Source organism: Anser cygnoides, chromosome 2 (assembly GCF_040182565.1).
Source record: "Anser cygnoides isolate HZ-2024a breed goose chromosome 2, Taihu_goose_T2T_genome, whole genome shotgun sequence".
In the NCBI taxonomy this organism is placed as follows: domain Eukaryota; kingdom Metazoa; phylum Chordata; class Aves; order Anseriformes; family Anatidae; genus Anser; species Anser cygnoides.
The window spans coordinates 100,842,699-100,866,996 of NC_089874.1; the positions used below are offsets into that span (position 1 = coordinate 100,842,699).

General features: G+C 43.5%; 1 protein-coding gene and 1 long non-coding RNA gene across 5 annotated transcripts in view; one reads left to right on the forward strand and one right to left on the reverse strand.

The window, feature by feature from the left end:
* The first annotated feature begins 296 nt into the window (after nt 1–296).
* ZNF516 (zinc finger protein 516) overlaps nt 297–24,298 on the forward strand; it is a 100,093-nt gene continuing 76,091 nt past the window's right edge. For 2 of the 4 annotated variants that reach the window (XR_010829576.1, XM_066992719.1), the window contains exon 1: nt 297–452. The gene's annotated coding sequence lies outside the window, so the exon portion shown is untranslated. Of the gene's footprint in view, nt 453–14,607; nt 15,365–24,298 lie in introns of those variants that run through there. The other 2 variants (XM_013181133.3, XM_066992720.1) reach the window with 2 other exon arrangements.
* On the reverse strand, nt 10,621–15,138 carry LOC106035975 (uncharacterized). The gene is made up of 3 exons (XR_001207035.3): nt 15,074–15,138; nt 11,578–11,715; nt 10,621–10,733 (listed from the first exon to the last, which is right to left on the reverse strand). It is a non-coding gene; the product is annotated as an uncharacterized lncRNA (long non-coding RNA).

Here is a 24,298-nt window from a genome sequence, read left to right on the forward strand (position 1 = left end):
AGAAAAGTGAAAAAAGAAAAAAGAAAAATGGGAAAAAAGGGGGAAAAAAAAGGAAAAATGGAAAAAAAAGGAAAAAGAAGGGGAAAAAAAGGAAAAAAAGGGGGAAAAAGGGTTGGGGAAAGGGAAAAGCAAAGTTTCTCCTGGAAATGCATCTGGGGCAGCCCCGCACCTTGCCGGGCGGAGGGAGGGCCGTGGGAAGCGGGTCCGCGGCAGCCCCCCCCCGGCGCCCCCCTCTCCCCCCCGGCACGGGCGCGGGCGGTGCGCGGGGGCGGTCCGCGGGCGCGGGGCGCGGCGGGGGCCGGCGGGGGCCGGCGGGGGCCGGGGGCCGCCCCCGTGGAGCCGCTCGGCGGATCATGTGCAGCTCCTCGCCGCCGCCGCTCGCATGCGGCGCTCGGCTTCACCTTCAGGGCGGCGGGGGGGCTTCCCCGCGGAGGAAAGCGGCCGAGGAGGAGGTGAGGGAGGGTCCCCCGGGGGTGGGGGGCAGCGTCCCCGGGGGAAAAGTTCGCCCCCCAACCCCCCCCGCTTGCACGCGTGGGGTTGGGGTGTCCCCCACCCCCCCCCATCCCCGCTTGCAGTCCCTCGGGTCCAAAATGGGAACTTTTGGGGTGTCGGGGACCGGTGTGGCCGCTGGGGGGGGCAGGGGGCTCCGGGGGGGCTTTGCACGCTCGGGAGGGGGGCGCTGAGCGCCGCGTTAGCCCGTTAAGAGACAAAGAGCAAATTGCCTTCCCTGAAAGTAAAACGCTGCGGCTAATGAAGGTGGGTGATGGGGCTCCGAGCCCGAGGAGCCGCTTAAATTATTGAGTGTTTTCTTCGCCTTTCTTACTCTTATTATTGTTATTTTCCCGGTGGTGTTGGCTCGGCGTGCGCGTAAAAACGCCTCGTATTGCGCCCTTGTTCCCGAGTTGCTCGCAGTTGCTGGCAGATAAGTGAGTGCTCCCCATTAAAGAAGTGCACAGTTTATCAAAGGAAGTTGGGGGTGGGTGGGGAGAGAAAACAATTCCTCCCGCATAGACGGCGAGAAGGGCTCGAAGGACGGTGTCCCCGGAGCGATCCTTTCCAGGAGAAGGGAGAAAACCGCCCGGGTGGGGTGGGGGGATTTGATGTGGATGGCAAGCGGAAAAAAAAAAAAGTGTGTGTGTGGGGGGGGGGTGGCTGGAGAGGCAAGAAGAATAGAAATAATGCAGTTCCAGACATTTTGTGCTATAAAAGCTTTCCTCCTCCTCCTCCTCGTCCTCCCTCCCCCCGCTCCTATCTTCGGTGCTCATTAGCATCCGGCGGAGTTGCGAGCCTAATGCGAATTAAGCACCGGGGCAAGTTTAGGGAAAGTTTTCTATGGGTAAACTTTGTTCCGGGCGACCAAGGTGGGGGATTAAAGCGGGCGGGTACGTGTGCGGAGGCTTGTGGGGAATGACAGCCAGCCCTTTTTTTTTTTTTTTTCTCTCTTTTTTTTTTTTTTTTTTGCTCGGAAAAGCAGCTAACCCCCGCAATTAACTGCCGTAGCCGAACCGTGTATTCAAAGCTGGAAAGCGTCGGGTCGGAGCCGGCGCCGTTTATTTGTCAGGAACCTTTACTACAGCTGGCGGCAGCAGGCAGGGACCTTGGGGGCAATGCGCATTGTGCGTCCCGAGCCCGCTCCCCGCGTTGCGGCTGCGGGCGCTCGACGTGCGAATGTAAAATTTGCTCGGGCGACTTTGGAAAACATTAATTCTGCTCTTTATTTAATCCAGATGCACGGCTCCCCTCCCCCCCCCCCCCCCCCTTTTGCTGCCTTATTGTTGGTTTACGTTTTCTGAAAAGGCGACTGGTGTAACCTGTGGAATTTGAAATGCAAATAAAAGCCTGTGGGAGCTGAGGCAGAACAAATCAGCATTTATAAAGTGAAAAAGATTTAATGTCTTTGAAACCATTGCGAGATTATTTATTTTTTTTACAAGAACCGAATCGTGACGTCAGGTCGTTTGGGAAAGATTTTTTTTTATTATTATTTTTTTATTTTTTAATGTCTGAAACCCGGGTATGCGGAGTGCTTACAGGAAAAACAGATTACAAGATTAACATCTGTTAACATGATCGTTTATCTCCAGCCAAAAATAGGTCAGGCCTTTCTTAAGGAAACGCGATTGCCGGCCGCATGATTAAATAATGAAATTAGGCTGATGAGTTCATAAATTAACGCGGGTCGGCAGCATCCATAACCTGACCTGTGACAAAAACATGCAAATCGGGAGGGGGGGGGGGGACAGGGGGAGCAGCGTAAGGTCAAAGTCCCTTTTTGGGGAGAGACTCGACTCTTTCCTCCTCCTCCTCCTCCTCCTCTTCCTCCCCGGACTGCCTCCCCCCCCCCGGGGAGCCCAAGTTCCCTCGGCGGGGAGGGGCGCCGGGGGTGTCACGGCCGGGGGCGGAGGCAGCCCGGAGGGGGGGGGGACAAGGAGAAGGGGGGGGGACACCGCCCGGTCCCCGCCCGCCCGCGGTCCCCACCCCGCCGGGGCGGCTCCTGAGAGCCCCGAGCCCGCCCCCGGCCCCGCCCGGCCCCGCTGGGGGGGATTTGGGGGCAGGATTTTGGGGGGGGGGGGGGGGGTGAGTCCGGGCGTGGCGAGGTGCGGCGCTGCCTTCAGCCCCCGGCGCATCCTCCGCCCGGCCTCGTTATTTGCATCCAGGCTCCCTGCAAACGGGAGGAGGAGGAGAAGGGGGGGGGATTGTTGTTTTTTTATTTTATATATATATATATATATATATAACATTATTTGTTTTGGGGAAGTGAATGCAGAAGTACCCCTGCCGACCCCCCCCCCCGGGCCCGCAGCGAGGGTCCCCCCCGCGCGTTGGCGCTGCGCCACCGGCTGTATTTCACGCTCGCTGCGCTAAATGAGTTAGCAGCGAGAGGGTTTTTCATTAACTCGGCTTGGCAACCATCCTTTGGTTGCCCCCCTCCCCCCCAAAAAAAAGCAGAGAGTTTTAGGTGCAGGTGTGTGCGTGCGTGCGGGGATGTGGGTGCTGCGCCGAGGCAGGTGTGTGCACATGCATGCGTGTGAGGTCGGGGATCGCAGCTGTGCTCCCTCCGTGCAGCCCCCCAAGCTCCTCAGGCTTGCTGCTGCTGGGGAGCAGCAGATTGGGAATAACTGTATTGCAAGAGGTCTTGGGTGTTTTCGTGGAAAAGCAGCTTTTGGAGCAAGGTTTTCATCAAGGTGGGGAGCGTTTGGGGAGTTTTGCTCATGCAATGGGGTGTGGTGGCTGGCATGGAAGAGCGGTGAGTGCTGCCGCTTTGTTTTCCACCAATGCATCCTTTGGCGCTGTCTCTACAAACCCAACGTTGGCTGTCCCCTCCCTGCACACCTGGACCTGCCAGGGATGATCACTGGGATTTTAGGGAGCTTTCTGCCCTGTGAAGCTGGCAGCCGAAGTTGTGCGGGAGCACCTGTGGCGTAAGGAGCCCTACGGTTGGGTTGTTCAAGGGGACACCTTCAGTTTCACAGGAGTAACCTCCACAGCCATCGTGAGTGAGCTCCGCGTCGCCAAGTGACTTTGTGGAGGGCTGGTTCGCTTCGTGTGACGGGCACTGTGCACGCCCTTACCAGTGCCTGGTGTGAAATACTGCTCAGATCTCGCTGATAATTCTTGTCTGGGCCTCATTGTCAAGCCTCCAGTACCTTTAAAGCCCAGTGATGTGGGAGGGGTACCTAGTTAGTATTGTGTGGCCTGCGTGAACAATAGGGCATTATTTACCACCCCCCTGAGGCCCCCAAACTGTTAGTTGAATATGTAGGGATAATACAAAAGGAGGGGGAGAAAAAAAAAAAGGAAATATTATATTAAGCAGCAGTGGGAATAACATTGTTTTAAAGCAAGGAATGATGTAACAGGTTGTCCAAAACATGCTTAAAGAAGGGAGTGGTGTTTGTGAACATGGCTCCTATCTAGGCGCAGCATGAGGTCAATTGCTGGCCGCGACTAAAACAATATGCATCCAGAGCTGCATGCCGTCCCTCCGTAAATATGTGCAGCTATTTCTCTGCACATCACAGAAAAGAAAACAGTTTACATCACTAAGATGAAAGCTACCTATTGTTACTTGCCAGTGAGCTCAGCAACAGTGTCGCTGGCTGGGATGGAGCGAGGAGGTGACATTTAACTTTCGGAGATTAAAGTTTTCCTGTGACAGTGACTAATGTCTTTACTTTAAAAATCAGGCTCATCATATGTTTTTATAGTTGGTCATAGTATCGTGCTGTCACCGAGATTTAATAATGCCAATTATCAGCACAAAAGTACCCATCAGAAAGGTGAAAAGGGTTGTGCCATCCTCTGAACCTCTGCCTGTCCAACTGCCCATAAGTGCAGTCACCCTTCATTTTAGCACACAAAGATGTTTAAGACTTGATGTTTTACACGTCTGCTTAGGAAGCAGGGACGTTGTCTTCAACTGACTGAAAATATAAATACGCTTTAAAACGCGCCTTGATGTGGGTGCTTGTGTAGCTGATGCCATAGGGGACAGCCCGGAACAGCGTAGCTGGATGAATGATGTAGTCACGAACTGCTGCAAACTTTGGGTGGTCTACTTATTTGGGTTTGTTTTTAAGGGCTTTACGTGCAGGTGACTTCAACAGCTACCTGTTGTTACCTGTGATACTGCCTGGTGGGCTTTACCTTGAGATCCTATCTAGCGAGGGGTGGATTCTATATTTAGCGCGGTCCAAATCCAGTCAAATCAGTAACAACTTTGAAAGACCTCGCTTCTGAAAATGCCTAAATTCATGCTTAGCCAAGTACTTCTGTGACTTCTTTGGGAGTGCACACTGTCTGCAGAAAGAGCAAACGCGTAAGCCTTTGTGAGACCGGTGACAAAGTCTGCGTATGAATACTCAAACTGGAAAGCTGGGTTTGACTGTCTTGTTTCTTAAAGTCATCAAAATAGAAAGCTGAAATACAAAGTGATTGCATTTTACAGGAAGTAACTTGTCTGAGCTCGCTGAATTTACAAGTAAAATGTGCTGGTTTAAATTTTTGAGACACAAGTATGACTTTGTAGATACACACCTTTTAAGCCTGAATGGGCACCAGATTTTTGCACAGAAAGAGAAGTTGAGGAAATGGACTGCTGTTTTTCCTGATTATGTGGTGTTCCTCTGTTGGGTAAGAGCATGTACAACCTTCCCATAAATTGACTTGCTGCTTGTGGGCGCAGTGCTGTCCCCTAATGAGCATGCTTGCCACTCCCTTTGACTACTGGGAGTTGCATGAGGGTTTCTCAGGGTGGAATTACAGTTTCTGTATTTCAATAGCAGAGCCTGAAATCCTTAAGAATATTGATGCTTAATCAGCTAAAACTTATTTTGGTGTTCTTTTTTTCTTATTATTCTTTTTCTCCGTAGCCATAAACTTCATCTGGATAATTAATCACAGCATTGCAAGAAAGCAGCCAAAAAAAAAAAAGTCACATTTATTTGATTAGATATCTGCAACATAAATATTTGAACCTTGGAGCAACATTGCTTTTTTGAAAGCAGACATCTTACATGCTGCGAATGTTTATACGTTTCAGCGCTAGGATAAAGCTGTTATGACTCAGTCACTTAAGGCAAAATTCTGATTTTCGGTTACCCACTGTAACTGCACAGTGACTCTGGGGGGGCATTACCCGCACAGTGCTTTGGAGTTAGTACATAACGAATGGCAGCTTTCTTGTTTGTAACTTGTACATGAGAAGTAAGTGAGACTTCCTTTCCTTTCCCAGCAGAAACGATTCTAGTAAATGTTATGGTAGGGAGCCTGCGTTAAAACATGCTAGTGGGTTATGGTCCAGGTAGTTACCATTGCCATAGCTTTCATTAGGATGATGACTTCATTGCAAATGTTTACTTTCATTACCCAACTGTTAGTCAGCAAAAGTTCTGTCTCTTGATCTGCTGAACCTGCTTTGCTATTTGAAGCTGTTGAGCTTTATGTTGTGTGGTGTTTTTTTTTTTGATGCAATGATTGCTCAATGTTGATTATTCATTTTTTGATGTTGTTTACATCTTGGTTATCTGTAGAGCCGCATCAACGCTGTTACACGTTTCATGTTAGCAGTTTCTCTTTGCATTCCAGAAACTGTATTACGGCAACACTTCTTATGCAAACAGACTCAGGGAATTAAGCATATGTTCGGAGATTAAATTAGTGCACGGATGGACAGTGCTTGTATCTCTTAAGTTGCAGCCAAACTATTTATTGCCTAATAAGTTCTAGCAGGTATTTTATAGCAGTAGCACTTGGCTGCTGTGAGATAATACGTTTGTTTACTGCTCCTGAGTCGTGTGCTAACGTTGTGAATCCATGTGGTGCAGGGGCACTGGGAAGGCAGCTATTTTTGCGGTGATGAAGTCACACGTTCAGGTTTGTTAATGAAGACGGTGCGCTGAGCTGCTGTAAACCTTACAGTATGGAAGCACAGAGGCTTTTACTGGGGATTCACAGTTGCTTACATTTGGATGACTATTAAAATTCCCTTTTGCTCATCGTTCATTGAAACGATTGCTTTTGGAAAGGAGTTCAATTCGTATCAGCAGGTCATTGTGTAGCTTAACACTTGTTCCACAAAATCCACGTTTCATTATAGGCAGTGGCGGAAGCCATAGGCCAGGCATTGCTGTTGCACAACCGTCGTAAAGCCAAGGTAACTTTAGTAGAGTTGGGCTGAATATACAGGGCTGTGTGTGGGGATGAATTTAGCACACAGCACTTAGCTCCTAATTAAAGCTTATAGCATTACATCAGTAATCAGGGCACTCTTAGAATCTCTAAGAAATTACTTTTTTCTTTGTTTGCTCCTCTCCATTTTCTTGCTTACTGTCTCGCCATCCGGCGTTGGGAGCTTGCCTTCCCATGCTATGGCTGTCATATTTACGTCTTGGAGAAAATGTGTTCCAGCAGTCTACTCCAAATTGCAAAGCAGGATAATTTTGTGGCTCCCCAAATCTTTAAGGACAGTTTCTAAAATGATCTAGCTTTTAATCTTCTTTTCAAAGTAAAATAGAAACTACAAAGCACATGTAATTACAATTTGTGGCTATTTTTAGCATCCTGACATGTTTAGTTTATACTGAAATGATAAAAACAAATACTCAGCACCCGGGGTAGGCAGACAGTTTTCAAACCCAACAGCATCCGCTCCATCTACACTGCGTGTTATTTCATACATGTTTGCTTTGGTGTTTTTTTTTTTTTTTTGGTTGGGAGTCTAACAAAACTGTATGTTTCAGTACATTACAGAGGGGTGCAGAGAAAATGAGAGCTCTGTGCATCGGGTAGTTCCGGTTTGGAGTGTTTTGCTGAAAATCAGATCAAATGTCAGTGAGTTTTAATGTATTCCAAACACACACATGCTTTTCTTTTCAATCAGGTAGAATAAAGGAAGAACAGTGAGTTGGCTTGCTGCTATTTTCACGCTGTGCGGAAACGCTCGTGTTGGTTTGTTGCAGTGATAAAGCTGCCTCAGTCGTATTTTTTTTTAATTTTTTATTGTTTTTTAACAAGATGGTGATCAGTGAAGTGGCATTCATTTTCAGGAAATAGACTGGTAGAAACAGAGGTGCTCACAAGTGCTTTAGTCATAACTGTAGTCTAGTTTTAAAATAATGTTTATTCATTAACAATAGGTTGGGGAAAGAAATTATCCTTTTTTTTTTTTTAAAGGGCAGTGTGTGTTCAGTCACCATGTGGTAGTATTTAACCCATATTGTGTGAACTGGCAACGAGTTGCATTTATGCTCTGACTTGTTTTAGCGTTTAGACTATTCTTTTTCTCATATCTAGTACAATAAATGATGCATTTAAAGTTGTGCAATGTAACTATGTCTTTTGCTATTTTGCTACATTGTTACAATGATACCAGGTTCATGAGTAAGCGATTTTTTTTTCCTCCTGAAATAACTTCTTAAGAAATAGTTGAGCTCTGAATGTTGAAATGATTTGCGAGAAGAGTTACGAACAATAGCCTGTGGCACGACATGCTGTAAAGAATTGCGGGGCAAAGTGTTACTCTGCTGGCTGAAACTAGAGCTGCTCCTTTGATAGCTGAGGATGTGCTTGGAAAGACTTCCCCCCCCCCCCCCCCCCCCCCCCCCCCCCCCGTACAGTCTCACAGAAGTTGCTTATTTGCCAATTTTAGTAGATGCGCTCTGTCTTCCCTTGCAGTAGACTGTGTGGCATCCACATTGGTGTGCTGGTACCAGTATCGGCAGCCACAAGTATGATAAAACCATGAATCAGGCAGCTTACTTAAACCGTGCAATTAGGGAAATGAGGTCATTTATTTTCCCTTTGGATTTCAAGCCCCTAGTGGTTGTCTTTTCAAACTTTCTTTCTCTGTGCAGTCATAGGTATGGACATCTCTGGGGCTTCAGGAGTTCAGGCTCTACTGGGGAGCACCGAGATATGCAGTTAGCTGCACTCGGTGTGTTGTGTGAGAACTTTCAAAACTCATTGGTGCTCCTTGGTGAGATACCAGTTGCCCACCATCTGTCTCCTAAAGCCGTTTCTTTTAACCTTGGAATACAAAAATATTTCAACAGGGTTATTCACTTGTTTGTGCAAAGTGTTTATAATAGTACCAAAAAACTGCAAAGCTTCTTCCAGTTTCAACGTGGTGTTTGAATACTAATTTATAACAATTAGAAATGTCTAACATTGTAATTTACAGAAGTTGAAAGGAGCATTAAACACTACCCTTCCAACATTAAATGTAGCTTTTCTTCCAGTATGTAGCTGCTTGCATGAAACCAAGGGTCTGTCTTCCAGATTGTTGTGCTATCACGTTGACGTATCCTTGAATAAACTACCAGTCTTGTAAATTATCACGTCAGCTCCTTTGCAACATCCTGTGTATAACTGTACCTTTAGCTGATTAACACAATACTTTCTTGATACTGTTTTTAACAACTCTGTGAAAGCTTATTTTAAGAGCATTTTAGAGAAGTGTTTTCATCAATGCTGAGAAATGCTGCAAGAAATCTATAAATACATACTTCAATTAGGCTTGCTCTGTTTGTCTTTTTCTTACTTTTCCCCCAGCTGAATTTTACCTCTGTAATGAATGCTGTGATCTTCAATGCATAATTTATATTGACATTAATAATGATACTTGGAGAATCTTCTAATGCCAGTTTGAGAAAACATTACAGTTTATGTTGTTAACCCTCATCCCATTAAATCTGAACTGATTTTAGTAGAAAGAGCAATGGCTATTGATGATAGGAGGAAATAATTCTCTTCTTCTCCTTGTAGCAAGCATATTAGAGAGTTCGTGTTATCGTGAGTGGTACATACCAGGTGTCAAGTGACATGCCAGGCACACAGCTTTGCTTCTGAATGACTCCTTCCAATTAGAAAGTAATGGCTTTAAAGGGATAAAGCTGGTAATCGGAGTCTCTCAGTGCTCCAATGCTGGTACGTGTGCATTTGCAAATGTTATTTGTTTATGTACTTTTCTGATGAATTGCAAAAGTTTTGGTAACCTTGGGTGAATTTAGAGGGGAAAATACTATGTGGAAATTGTGGGATTAATGGTTTAGCAGTTGGGATTAAAAATAGTCTTAGCAAATTACCCTGTTGATACTGAAGCCAGAATCTGTTAATGGGGTTACAAGCAGATTGGTTTATCAGTCGGTTATTTTCTAGGTTGATTAGGGATTATAGGTCGCCATGTATTTCTATCACAAAAGTAAGCAGTGCAAAAGGCTAGGATTGCTAATGTTTCATTTCAGTTTCACATGCTTAAAAGTCCAGCGTCTGGAGCTTGAAAGTGTCTTCTGGAGTGTGTTGCCCAGATTTTGGTGTTCTGAAGTGGGTTTCCAAGGCGCCTCGGTGTTGTAAAGTGGTGGCTTGGCTTGTTTAGGGTCTGAAAAACAAAGCTAAGACGCTAAGGCAGTCGGTGAACCTTGCAGGCTACTAAGAGCTAGACTTGAAAAACCAGTACATTTAATAAATGAATTGTTTGTTGTTATGTTTCTTGCTGCTTCAATGAAGAACCTAGGGCACTTTGTAAGTCATGATAATACATGTGATGTAGGAGGATGAGGCGTGATCGTGGGATAGTTAAGTTGTGGACACCCTGTAGTGATCACTAGCCTTCCCCCTTTTTGAACAGCGGTAAAGATAAGATTAGTCCCTCCTTGGAGTTACTCAAAAGCTGCCTGGACATGGACCTGGGTGACCTGCTCTGGTCTTGCTTGAGCAGGGAGCTGGACCAGATGGCATCCAGAGGTCCCTGCCAGCCTCAGCCATTCTGAGATGGCACAGAGGCCACTCATGGCACAGGAGCTGCAGTGTGCAATAGATTGATGACTTTTTTTCTGTCCTATTCTAACTTGCAAACAAACTGCTTTCCTGTGTAACAAAATGTTCTAGCTGCCACCTGTATGTTGCAGGCCACATGTTCGCCTCTGAGCTAAGCAGAGAATTGCAAACCAGAGCATTCCCTCAGAGACTTCCTAAAAAATGAGAGCTGTGATGGAGTCCTATAGATATTAATCTTATCAATGCTATCTAGCTTGGGAGGTTCCGTGGCCTCCACACCCTTTGCTACAGTGTCCTGGTGTTAAGCTTGAGATAACCTAGTGAAATTTATTGGCTTTTCAATACTTGCTGAGTGAAATGCAGCCAGATGACAGATGAAGACTTCCATAACTTTATAGCTAGGTCTCGGGCATTGGAGAAGATTGGTGGTGTGACTCGCCAAGGCTTGCATTTCTGGCCTGGAGAGAAAGGCAGATGGTTATTCTCTTAATATGGCTCTTCTGGGTCTGTGTGAGTATTGTGCTCAGAGAGGATGGGAGATTGGAGAGAAAGCATGGTGAACATGGTCAAGGATGAGGGGTCCAGGGCAATGGCAGGGTCAAGAAGTTTGTCTGAAGTTTGTTTCAAGGCCTCTGTCTTCCAGGTCCTTGTGCAGACTAGCATAGGTTACTCTGCAGCATGTAGGGACCTTCCAGCATTCCTGCTGGTAGGGTTGGGAACATGGCCATCCGGGCTGGTATTTCCCCTACACAAGGAAGAAAACATGACTCAGGAGAGTCTCTGCCCTTTGTCCTACCCATGGAGGACACACTCTGTCTTAAACGCTTTTCAACATTTAAGAAAAAAGGACATGGTGATCAGAAGTGCAAGTCTGACAGCAAAGAAGATGCTAGACGTGAAACAGATTAATGTTGTTCTTACAAAACCATTTCAGTCTGCTTTGTTGAGTATACGTTTTGGAGAAGAGAACAGTAGGGCTGAGATCCCACTTTGTCATTCTAATATCCAAACTGAAGTTTTCAGTTTTAATTTTCTCAGTAATCTGTTTAAAAAAATAAGTTATCTATGTAGGCATAGGGGTACGTGAATGTGGAAAAAAAAAGTATGAGAAGTGATTTTGAAGAGTAATAAAAATGTTCTTTATACAGTCACCCCTGCTTTATTTGCATGACATGGGAGTCTGACGGATTTTAACTGGTGTAACTTAGTTTTCTCATGGAGTCTTACAGCCACTCAGAGAACTTTGCTGAGGAATAGATGCACAAAGTTACTTCTTGTGGGATTCTACCCACAAGGTTATACCTTGTGTTTGGGATAGCAGAGCTGTGCAAGGATTAGCTGGTTGACTTGTAAAGATCTCTCAGCCATTTCACAACTGGCATCGGTGTTGGTCCCTGTAGAGAAACTGGAGGTGGTACGGCCAGCATCTGCTCTAAGAGCCTAAGGAAAACAGAAAACCAGCTGTGAGGAGCTGAACACAACCTTGAAGGAAAAGGGGTATACAACAGGACTGCACAGAAATAAGGGAGGAGCGGGGGGTGGAGAAGAGGCAGAGGGAAGGGTGTTTCAGGAGGATCCATGGATGTACAGGAAGACTGGAATGGTAGAGAACCACTTTCTCCCATGCCTAGGGACACTTGGTTTCTGTAGATGAGTTTCGGTATTATTTGTTTCCTCGGAAATCTTCATTGCAGGAATCTGGGTTTGTTTGTGTTACGGTAGTAAAAGTATCACTGCCCCTTGGTGATGTTTTTTCTTCGTAAGCAGAGAGGATAAGGTGACAACTGGAGCCCCTCCAGTCCAGACTCACTGGATGTCACTGCCTGGGATGACTTAAAATGGTCTGACTGAAATCTTCTTTATTTCCCTTGGCACTGGCCTGCCTGGTTGCCTCCACCATCCCGCAGCCGCATGGGAAGGAGGCAGGGCATGTGAAGAGCCGTGTAGGAGATGTCTGGTGTTTGTGCAGTGCCTAGCACTGGGTGGTCCTGCTCTGTCACCAGGGGTCCTGGGAAGAATTACAGTGCAAATAATTGTAGGGGGGTGAGGAGAGGAGTTCTTAAGCAGAAGAGGAGGTGGCTGGCCAAGCATGTGTGCCTGCCTGTGCGAGAAGTAGCTGGAGTTTTCTTCAGCTACTTTAAGGGACTTGGGACTTGGTTCCCATTACGCTGCTCGTCATCTATCCTTCTCCTACCTTTGTGTCCCCCAGATCTGCTTTGCTCTGTGATCCCTGTCTCCTGGCTTCTGCGCGCTTCTGAACTTGATCTGGTGCCGACGTTTAGAACCCAAACATGGCGGGGACTTGGGATGAGTGGGTGGACGTGGCATGTTGAGCATGTGAGGTTTTTGGGGGAGGAATATGAAGCGGAGCAGGTTTGTGCTCAGGATGAGGACAGGAGAGATCCGAGTGTTGCAAGGGGACCACGAGAAGAATGGGGCTATGCTGGGAACGTGGGGTGTTGGCTGGGAGGGCGGCGGGCGGGCTGCTGACAGGCACCCAAGCCTAATCGATATTTAGCACTGGCAGCAAACTTAAAGAAAAGAAACCAAGAAATTCCTGAGAACGAAGAGAATTTGTTGGAACTAGCTAGGTTTGTGAAAGATGCGTGCCAGCAAAATCAGCCATTAAAAAGATATATATGTATTGAAGTCTGTTGTTCATACCTCGTCTTTTTTGTGAATACGCATGAATCTGATGAAAGTGCACATTTTCTAGACGTGGCCTTTACTGCTATGACTTCAACTCTGATTACTTTTACAAAGAATGTGCTGGGTATAATGTTTCCGATCTGTTAGAAAGGAGTAATAACCTAATGTTTTGAGCATTTTAAAGGGGTTAAAATGAAGACACACAGCAGTTTCTTCTTCCAAGCTTCTCTAGTTTTGATAGTTCTTCTTGCTAACAGTCATCCTATAAATCAAACCGCAGCATGATGATCAGGTAAAGGTGTGTGGAAACATGCCAGGCATTTGTTTTTATCTGACACAAACTCGGTGGTTTAGGCTTACAAAAGATGATGATTTATCAGGGCATTATAATTATAACTATTGTCATATGGTGGCACCCAGTAGCAGTGATTATCTGTTTCTGTTGTTCCTGGGATGTGTACAAACACACAGTCAGAATCAGTCCCTGGGCTTGATTGTATCTTATTTGTGTACATGTGGTTGTATGGATCCATTAATGGGTCATTAAAATTCTTCAAAGCATATCTGCTGTCAAGTTAAATGCTAATAAATGTCAGTTAATTATCATAGCCCTCTTCACAATAATAAGTTATTAGAATTAAATTTACTGTGCGTTTTACTAGAGAAAGGGGAAGCCAACTTCAGCATTTGATCCCCAGCTGGCATTTGAATGCGTATCCACAATATGTGGCAATAATTTGCCAACAGTCTTTCTGGTAGCGAACGCTGCTGCCTGTGTGTTCATGCTCTGGAAACACTGCATTTTTCCTCTCCTCCAAAAACCCGGCTGGTGTCTGTGCAGGGACCATGGGCCGCATCCAGTCCTTCCCAAAGCTTCCAGGAAAACTCTGCGGGTGCCCAGAAATGGGAGTAATGCCAGCACGCCTGGGTTGTCCCAGGGGTTAGGGACCAGGAAAAACAAAGGTGGTTCATCTGTACGCTTGCCCACTTTGTATCAGTGGGGTAATAGTAACAAAATGACAGAAAAGTCAGGTAAGATGAGAGCAACCACGAAGGAGAAAGTTTGGCATGACACGTAGCATATGGATATCTTTATATGGGTGCAGTGCTTGCCCATGGGGTAAGGTATTGTTTATGCAACTTTCTCCTCGTGCAAAGATGCTCTGCTTTTTCAAACAGCAGTGTCAACGCTTTGGTTTTGGTCATACAGCTTATTAGTAAGAGCTGTATGGCATAGTGAATATGCACAGGTACAAAGCTCACATTTATGTGTTTTCTGAGCAGCGCAGTGCAGCTGGGAGTAAAGTGGTGCCATATCCCATGGACATGTAAATGGCTTTGTAGTTTCTTGGGTATGCTGGTTAGAAAATGATACAAAATCCTTCGCTTTAGGAACTTGTATCATTTTGGCCCCTGGAGACTAACACTGTGAATTTCACTGGGGTTTCTCCCCTGGCTTCAGTCACATTAATTTAAACTTACGTCAGTGTACATGAGACCAGAGGTTGGTATTCAGCGTGCTAAATATGCGCTGTGGCATAGAAAGTGTAGCAGGATGGAAGGAAAATCAGCTAACAGAGGGAGGGGACGGTAATGGAGTATCTCCTGTGCCTCTGTGCTTTACTTCAACCCCTGTTGTCCCTGAGTCATGTTTAGTCCTAGCACAGGTAGGTACGGCCTACACCAACTCCCTCTGGGTCACAGAACAGGGTCGTTTGTCTCATTTTCTGACTGCTTTTCTCTGTAACCCAACCTGCCGTGTAGGCTGGTGATGAATTCATTGCTTTTGTGTAGTCTCATACGCTCCTGTGTGTGCACACAGACACACACATGCACTGATACAAAATAAAATCTTCAAAGCCCTCACTGAATAATCTTTCCTGACATCGGTGAGCGCTTATTACTCATCTGAGGAGTCTCGCTGACCTCAGAGACACTTTCTCATGAATAAGAGTTTACCAGTGTTAGCAATGGTTTCCCAGTCTGGCCCCACTGACTGGTATTATTACTCATTCTAAGCGTGGCATTTCTTTTGGAGACAAAACCAAGTGCTGGTGGTACCAGGTAATGATTTGAAAAATGTGAAATTGTTGTTTTCGCTTCTGTTATTGATGCTGGCAACCTATTTTAAACCAGGCAAACATAGTACCTATAGCCCCGTAGGTAAAAATGCCTCCCTGGTAGCGCAGCATCATGTAGAACACTTCATCTTTGTGACAGCACATTGTGATGCGTTTTTGTCCCCCTGCCTCCTGTTCATCCTGGTGGACTCAATTCTCTGTGATGAATTGCCATCACTACCCACTGAAGTGGAGGTTTCGGGGGTGCAAGTCTGGCTAAGGTGGTGCTCTGCATGTACGGGACATGCACATGTGAGTCCTGTGAATGTCTTTGTTTAAACTACAGGTCCATTGTTAAGGGAAAAGTGGCACGTGGCTTGGTAAGTAGGGGGAAAATGAAGGCAATGTTATTGTTGTTATGACATCTTTAGGCTGATACAGAGGCTCTGTTTTTTTTACTTCCTCAAATATGCCAAAAGATGCCTGGCTAAGTGTTGTTTAAGAAAATACACTTTCTTGACAGAATAGCAGTGTGTGATACATTTAATGGCAAAGGCAAGAATGCAACTTAATTAATAGTCACTTAAGAATACAGCAGTTTTTCAGTATTTCTGCTCTTCTTATCTTGGTAAAGAGCAAAAGATCCCCCCTCCCTCCCCTCCCTTCTGGTTTTGCGGAAGTAGGTTGTTGCTAATCCTCTATACTTCTGAGGTTATACATTAGCAAGGACCGTATTATTAACCCTTGCACGTTCATTGTTTGGAATATAGGCATATACTATGCTTACACACATGGGGAAAAAAAAGGTCACAAGATTTATTCTAAAGCTATAAAGGTGGATATGTGGTGCTGGCAATAACCAGAGTGTACCCTAAGGCATCCTTACATTGCCAGTTGGGATTTGAGCTTTTATACAACTAAATTTTATTGTCTAGGTTAAAAGCCAAATTCATTGAACCAAATTAATCTCTGGTTCATTTCCAGTGTTGGCAGAGTTTAACCAGGGACAAATGTAGCCATTTGGTTAAACATTAAAGGATGTTATTGATTTGATATTTTAAACTAATATTAGAGTAAGCTCAAAATTTAAATATGTTTTGGAGTTTTTCTGTGGGGTTGCTGTGCTGCCAATATTAAAATGGATCTACTTTTTTCTTCTTTTAAATCAACATACTTGCCATGAGTACAAAGCTTGTAATTTAACACCCGTCCTTGATCTGGCAAGCTGATCCATCTAGGCAGATGCTAGTGGGCACTTGGAAACCTATTGAACTGATGGCAAAGAGTTGCTCCTGTGGGTCAGTCTGTACAACTGGGGGGTTAGTTTCAGAGGCAATTAACAATTCACTGTTGCCTAAATTTAGAGCTCAAATAATTGCTCCGTTTTTATAAGAGGAGAAACGCTGCCTTTATTTGAAATGCTCATAACAAGGATAAAAACACAGGTAATGTACCTTACATTTCAGGGAAAACAGTTTGGCTGTTTACTGCATGGAGATGCTATGTTTGCGTATCAACATAACCCAGCCATTAGTTTACGGATTGAGAATCCTCCTGGAAATGCCACAAGTCCATAGTGCCCCGAGTGCTGCGCTTAGCAGTTGAAGCTCAGATGTAGTTTCCAGATCTATGAAGTGTCTGAACTTTTGCAGCTCCCCGCTGGCTGTGTTTTTCCAGGGCGCTCAGGCGCTTGGTGCTCTTCCCCAAGTCAGCTGTAATTTATGCTCGGTCAGAAGAGTCTCAGGCAGCCCAAATGATAGCATTGCAATTATCCTCAGAGACACTGTCAGCTTCAAGACAGCAGCTGCCGGAGCGGTTTATGCCTGTCCAAGTTAAAGGCATGGTTATGTACATGATGCTGGTCGGGGCTCAGGTCTGGGCTGGGGACCTGTGGGCTGGCAATGTGCTCCTGCAACAGGTGTGGAGTTGGGAAACCAAGTCACAGGCAGGAGTGGGTTTTGTCGTCTGTTTTTCTAAAAGCAATGAGGAGAAAGCGGGGAAAAAAAAGATTCAGGAAAGCTAAAATGTTGACATGAGTAAATGAGACAGGCAACAATTTAAATGATCTCCCTGCTAACCACCTGGGTAAGATTTTCCCCCTTGCTCCTCGTGTCCCATTGTGGCAGCACGAGGGGTTGAGCAGGGAAGCACACCGCTGTCAAGCCACCCCATTCCACACCCTGAGCTCTTGTGCTGCAACCCCTGTACGGATGTCTTTTGGCCAAAAAATTTCCCTCTGGTGTCATTTTAAGATGCATGTTTTTACAGTGCTGGCTTGCATATGCTCTTAGAGGGAGTCACTGCAGGTGTCACTGCAGATAAGACTCTTCTCTGGTGTGCAGTTAGTTGGAAGACTCCAAGACAAAGAAATCAGGGAGAATTACTTTTTTAATAAGAGCAACTACTCTTCTCCCTGAAAACAGCATAAATATTAGGAAATGATGTATCAATGTTGGCTCTACCTCTGGGGAGTCTATTTGTTTTAATGACATGTTTGTTTTAGACGGTTCCAGGTGAAGGAAAACGTATTTGCTAATACAGAAGGTTTTGGTTAATCCAAAATGGTGGTTTAATGTTTGCAAAGTAGTACTCACTACAGTGTCAAGTACACTTGTTATACCCAAACCTTGCTACTTTTTCATTGATGAGGGGGTTTACTTAGCTCTGTGGTCTGAGTAGGAATGTGCAAATGCTAAGCTCATAAGCAAGGCTGATATACTCACTAGATCACTTTAGAGACACATGAACTGGAAATATTCCTCATTATGTAAAAGGAGAAAATGTTCTGGGATTGAAAGTAAAGTTCAAACACCAAGGTCATCTTCAGAGAATAAAAAAAACACCCTCTTGCCCAGTCAAAAGTAGAAGTGTGTGGTTTTTATTTGTCTGTTCGTGTTTTTTCTAACTGCTGTGGTGTACGCGCTTGGGCACAGAAATGATGCCTTACCATGGCTGTTGGCGGACAGATGACCTTCCCAGAGGTCCTGGGCTGGGTTGGTTCTTCAGCCTGTTCTAGTCGTCCTTTCAGGAAAGAGATTGTATGAAATAGCTGAATCAATATTAAGAGGTTTTTGTTTGTTTGTTTTTCCTAATCTATCCACATTGTTTCTTTTGTGGTTTTGACATCCGTGCCTGTGAAGACCGTATCTGCTGAGAGATTTCGTTAACACACAAGGTGTTCTATGTAACTTAGCAAGGGGGAGGAGGAGAGGATTTGGCTGGGATGTAGCAATTAGCAAGTATGCTCAAGTGCGGTAAGGCCAAGTTGATACAATTACCAGAGTACAGTCAGACTGGGTTGTCCCGTGCTTGTTACTCTTCCTCTGGTTACTGACGCCGGGACTCCGGTGGCACTGGCCGGTGAGGCATCCTGTAGTGTAGCAGGGCATCTGTGTGTATGAGCCAGTTCATACAGTTCATTATCTTACCGATTCAATAATTTGGAGCCGTATTACAGCATAACAAAAGGAGTTTGCCTGCTTCTTCAGATTAGCAAGATCTGTCTTTTAAGACAGGATTAAAATGTAATCATTCTGTATTTATATAACAATCACTTGGATTGGTGTATGCTAGGTAGTTTATATAAACTTTTCTTTAGGATAGTTATTTTATTTCTAAAAGCTATTAGGTGGCTGAGAAATTGGTGTTTTTTTTTTTTAATATAAATTGAATATGAGTGTGGCTTTTTTTTTATTTTTATTATTTTTATACTCTGTGTATAGGATTTTCTTACTCTGTGCAGTGGTGCAACCTAGAAGGCATTTGAAGTGACTCAAAATTAGTAGATTTTGGTGCAGGCTGTCCTTGAATTGTGTCTAGAGATTGTGTGCCTCATACTATAAGGATTTCTTATCCATCCTTGTAAGTTCAGCGGGTCAGGCTCCTTGGGCAACCAAATCCCATGTAAGAGAGCCACTGTCCCTCACTGTGTTGTGTCTTAGTTTGTCATGGCAGATCACAATGTGGGGCAGAGGAGGAAGTAGTGATATGGGGACCTTCATGCCGTAGCTCCTGGGAAGGAGAAGAAGGTAGGGATATGGTGTGGAAGTGGTGGCTCACCTCTGCTGGATATGTTCAGACGGTTTTGTTCGAGTTGAGGAGAGCTTTGAAGTCTTCTGATGGAAACACTTCCTCCTCGCCCCCTGTCTTCGCTGTCAGGTGGCTGGGTTTTTCTACCTACACTTTACCAGAAGTGTAGGTTTAGCTGCCATGCTTTACAAGAAGACAATGTTTCCTGTTGAGAACAGAAATTACGTACAGAAACGTGTTTGATTTCTCAATTCTGAGTGTCTGTTCTCTATCAGAAAAAAAGTTGGGGTTTTTGGTTGTTTTTTTTTCTTGTTCCACTCATTCAGTTTTAAAGAAAAAGATTCAAATTACATTATTCAAGACCATGTAAAACATTTTAAATAATTTTCTTGGCAAGCATAGACAATCTTAGAGAGTTGGGAGGTGGCAAAGGAAGAGGAGCTAAAAAGTAATGGTGCAGTGAAACCAGACCTCTTAACATTTTTCTGCCAAAACTCAGACAGCAATTTCATTTCAACTGTAGAATGACATGATAGTTGCCCCTGTTGCAACATCTGAATAACTGTGAGGAAACACCTGAGTATCTCTTGTTTGCTGACTGTGTCTTGTTGACTTCATGGAGTGACAAACACTCATTCTTCAGTTCAGGCCTAGATGCCCACAGCTGCCCTTGCTTTCCTCCATCGGCAGGTGGTTATTTGTACAGATTACAAGGGAAGTGGTAACAGCTTTGTGTTTCTTGGTGTTCTCATTATGCCTGCTAGGAAGCTTCAAGGAAATACGTAGAGCTGTCAGGAATGTAAAAGACGCAGAGTCCTCTTCTTGAAGAGGAGAGACTTGGATAGCTGATGAAATCGCAGCCTTTGGGTGCTGTGGAGAAACGAACTGAAGTCATTATGACATTATGGCAGAGAGCGCCTGATCTGCCAAACTGTCAGCTTTTGATGGACACGGTATCTAGTGACATGATGTTGCACGAACGCCAGCCGGTTTCTCGTTCTGTCAGCGTGGTGGTTGCGCTGCCAAGGGATTGTTACTCACTCGAACTATTGCAAATGCAAAACGCTGCCGATCAATACTATAGATGGACAATTTGCGTTTGCTGATTATCAGTCCTCTATTGGTCTTTCAGTCATGGGTGTGTTACATGGGTAAACAAGTGGTTGAAAGGACTGAAGTAGTGGTGGCAGGTAATATTTGTAAATTAAACCATAAGCATTCTCAGCACTTTGTAAATTATAAATAGTTTCCTGACAGCTTTCCAGCATCAGTTTTATTTGGGAGCCAACTCACTGATACCCTAAAATTGAGGGGAAGAAAAATCAATAGAAGTATTGGAAAGTGTTGATTTTTTATATATTTGGTGTGTTGTGTGTTTGTTTAACACAGCACTGAGTGAGCATCCCAAAGAAATGATTTTACAACACTGCTGTGACTAAATGCCTCCCAAATGAGTCTGGAAGCAGGTTCTAAAAGTGGAGATGCAGCAAAAATAAAGGAAAAACTTGAAAGAGCGAACACTGACATTATGCAAGATAGCAGAAGAGAAATGTTTCAATAATGTTTACAAGCATTCATACAAAGGGAAAAAATAACACAAAACATTCCCACTTAATAGTATTGATTTTACATTTAAAAAATGAACTGCAGCTTATTGCTTCCAAGTCGTAGAGAATGCCATCCACAGATACAGGGAGAAGTATGATGGAGAGGTTTTTGCTATGTGCTTAGACAAAGTAATGCTGGAAGGATTAAAGGACTTCTCAGGTGAGGTCATCCTCTACTTAATGCTCGTTGGGAAAGCACAGGCATCTTGTCATGTTGGTTGAATATATTTTGAGCGTTAAGATTATTTTTGCCACTGTATCCGCTGTGTTAGTGATTGTTTAAAAAGAAGATCAAAGCTCTGGTCTTCTGTTGGCAGCCTTTCATACAATTCTTTGAAGGGGAGTGTGCTTTTTATTTCACTGTGACAATTCCTCATTTTTCATGTGTGTTGGTTTACCATCTCTAGAACAATGCTCAAATTACTTATTTAGACAAAAACTGTAAAATCTGGATGACCTAATTAAAGATGTCTAAATTGGCAATCCTGTGTCCTGGTATTAAGTATTCCCTTACTCAGAAGAGCTGAGTACTTAGAAATCCCATTGCAGTCAACGGGAATTGCAGTAATAAGCACTTGGAAAAGCAGGCTCTCCTTGTTAAGCACTTAAACATGACGGTTTATAGAGATACCTGAGACTTGAAAAGTGTTTGCCTAAATTAGTAACCTAGTTAATATCTCCAGAGCCAATTAACTGTTCAGAAAATATTTGCACATCATTTTGAAAACTTCAGCTTTAATGTTAAATAACTTTAAATATTGTGTTTTTTACTTAGAGTAGATGAATAGAATTTGATAAAGTGTTTTAGTACTACCTTCTGGAAGAAATCTTGAAATATCACACTGAAATCTCTTATTTTAGTTTTTGTTAAATTTACTATGACATGATTCTACTAACACTTAATATGTATGAGTAGCTTTGAAAATACGAGCAGCCCCACTGGACTTAATCAGATTATTTATGTGTGTGGAGCTACTCAGTTGCGTAAGTGTTTGCAGAATTGGGGCTTGTGTAAAGTTTCAGTTAATGACTTAAGTTTCTTTTTTGTTCAGTTCTCTAATAGCTTTTTAAAAATGTCTGAAAAGCCTGCATTTACAGCACAGCCCACTCTCTGCATTCCGTTTCAGAAAGGAAAATCATTTTAAGGTCAACTTTTGTTTCTGTAGAAGGGAAAAAAAGCAATGTGGAAATAGAAGAGATTTTGGCTTTCTGCATGTTTCGTCATTGTCACAATGGATTCATTCATAAACCTTTGCGAAGACGTGTTCTGATATTTTTTCTCTAATTGTAAAACGTAGGTGCAAGTTTTCCTGGAGAATAACAACACAAAAGCCTTAATTTAGAGTTGTAATTATGAAATGCTGACTTGACCATTCAGAGCAGTAAATGGTTTTATATGGAATGAGGAGATGGATGAGGCTTTCGCTAATGCAGGGCACTTCAGGACACTATAATTTATGTGCATCAGATATTTGTATTCAGGCAGTATACAACAGAACATGTGGAAATAGTATGACTGCATCTTTTAGAAAAGTATGTTCATAAAATAGCAGTTTTAAAATAGATCCTGTAATACTGCCTTAGTGTGTGGACAAACCATGAGGTTCAGAACATCCTAGATTTCCTCAGACAATATAAAATGCTTTGTTGCTATTAAATTTTAAACACTGTGTGTCCTTTAAAATAGACATTCTAGGTAATATCTGGAAGTTTAATGGTTTCAGGTGTTTTTTGGCTTGCTGTTCAGACAAAATGGGGCATTTTCAAGTAGCAGTTAAAAGTGTGCTAAAACCTACACTTAAAAGATGGACAAAATGTTACTTCCTTCAAAAACTTGCTCTATAACACCCCTCCCCTCTCCTTTTTTCATTCCTTCTCTGTACAAGAGAGACTTTTTTTTCCTTTCTAGGTGTGCGTTCTTAAGTACTTTACACTAAACTGGCTGATTACTCCTAATACAAAAAAAAAAAAAAAGCATATGAGAAGATGCATAAAAACACAGCTGGTATTTCCAAGGGAACCTCCAAAATTAGGTGCCTAACTCTCTTTGGCTACTTTGAAATTTTCAATTTACAGTTCTCGTTTTTGTCTAAATGTTGTACACCTGAATACATATAAAAATATATGAAATATGCTGTATTATAAAACTGACAATATCTCTTTCACGTCAAATGGAGAAAGAAAAACAAGTTTTCCTTAACAAAAAGGATCAGGCTGAGGTGAAACTTTATTTTACCAATATTCTATGGTGAACCTGCATAATAACAGTTTGTGGAGTTAGAGTGATGCTTAAGTAAAAATATCAGGTTGGGTCACAAAATATGTAGAAGAAAGAAATGTCTTCGTGTGGCTGGATGCAAGAATGAGCTGACCTCTCAAAGACATTTGATCTAGGGAACTCACTGTACCGAGATGTTATCAGAGTAAAACATTACGTCTCAGACTAAGTAATGAAGAGGTTACGACATATGCCTTATGGCATATAAGAGAGCTACTAAGAGCATGAAGTTAGAAAGACAACTTTTCAGACAAGGATGCTGTAGCCTGCTTCTGTATTACTTTGCGCCTTCTACAGTTGGGGGCATCATCTCATGTGGCTGTTCTTGTGTTGTAGTGATGATGCCATTTTTAGAAATTTTTATTTTTTTTTTGTGAATCACTACTATAGAGGCTCAAATTTTGACGAACTGTCCTCATGATGGTGCATGCTCTGTTAATCTTAGTAACAGATATGATCAATGTATGCCATAAAATGGCTTTGTATTCCAATGAAATGTATTTAAAACAAACAAACAGAAAAAAAAAGCACGCTAGTATAGCAGTTAAGTTCTAGATCAGCCAAAGTAAAGCCACAGAGTGCTTGCAATTTCTCTAGCTCCGCTAGTTTGTATGAATAGTGAACTGGCAGCACTTGTCCTTGATTATTGTCAGTCTTAGAAATGCTTTATATATGAGAGTCAGTTCGTATTAGAAACAAACACTGTATTTTTAGGAAAGCAACTTCTTTACTCTGCAATCTACATCTCATATGCTTCATTGAAGAACAGCTTTATTAAACCAGCAACTCCTTGCAGATCTACTCTAGAGACCAAATCTGAGGTGTGAGTTGATCTTGTGTGGTTTGTGTTTGTCGTTTTGTTTTTTTTTTTCCCTTCAGTGATGAAATGAGCATTAGCAGCAAGCAGATTTGCTGCATGTTGCTTCTCCATTCATGGAAAAGCTGAATTCAGTTCTATCAAGCCAATTTCCTGTTTAAACGTCTGTTTTTTTTTTTTGTTTTTGTTTTTTTCCTCTCCTTGTTGTTGCCCAGAACTGGAATTGAGATGAAGCAAGAACCATTTCTTCCTGATCTTGACACGTGTTTGCTTTTCTTGGCCAGCTGAAAAAAAAATGTTAGAACAAACTGGATGCGAAGGCACTAACAGAATAATTAAAACCTTGTACATAGTTTATCAGTTGTTGATTACGTTTCTTCAGATAAGTGATTCGGCAAAAATAATTATAATGCTCTGAGGAAATCTGCCTGTGGGCACTAGAATTCTTGGGTGAAGAACTCTGGTTTTGTGTGTGTTTGTATTTCGTCATTGTGGAGAATCTCCCTGGAAAGATTTTATTGTGCTGAATGAATGAGACCAACTTTTGGCTTCAGTCTTTGTTCTCCCTTGTTTTGTGAGGTAC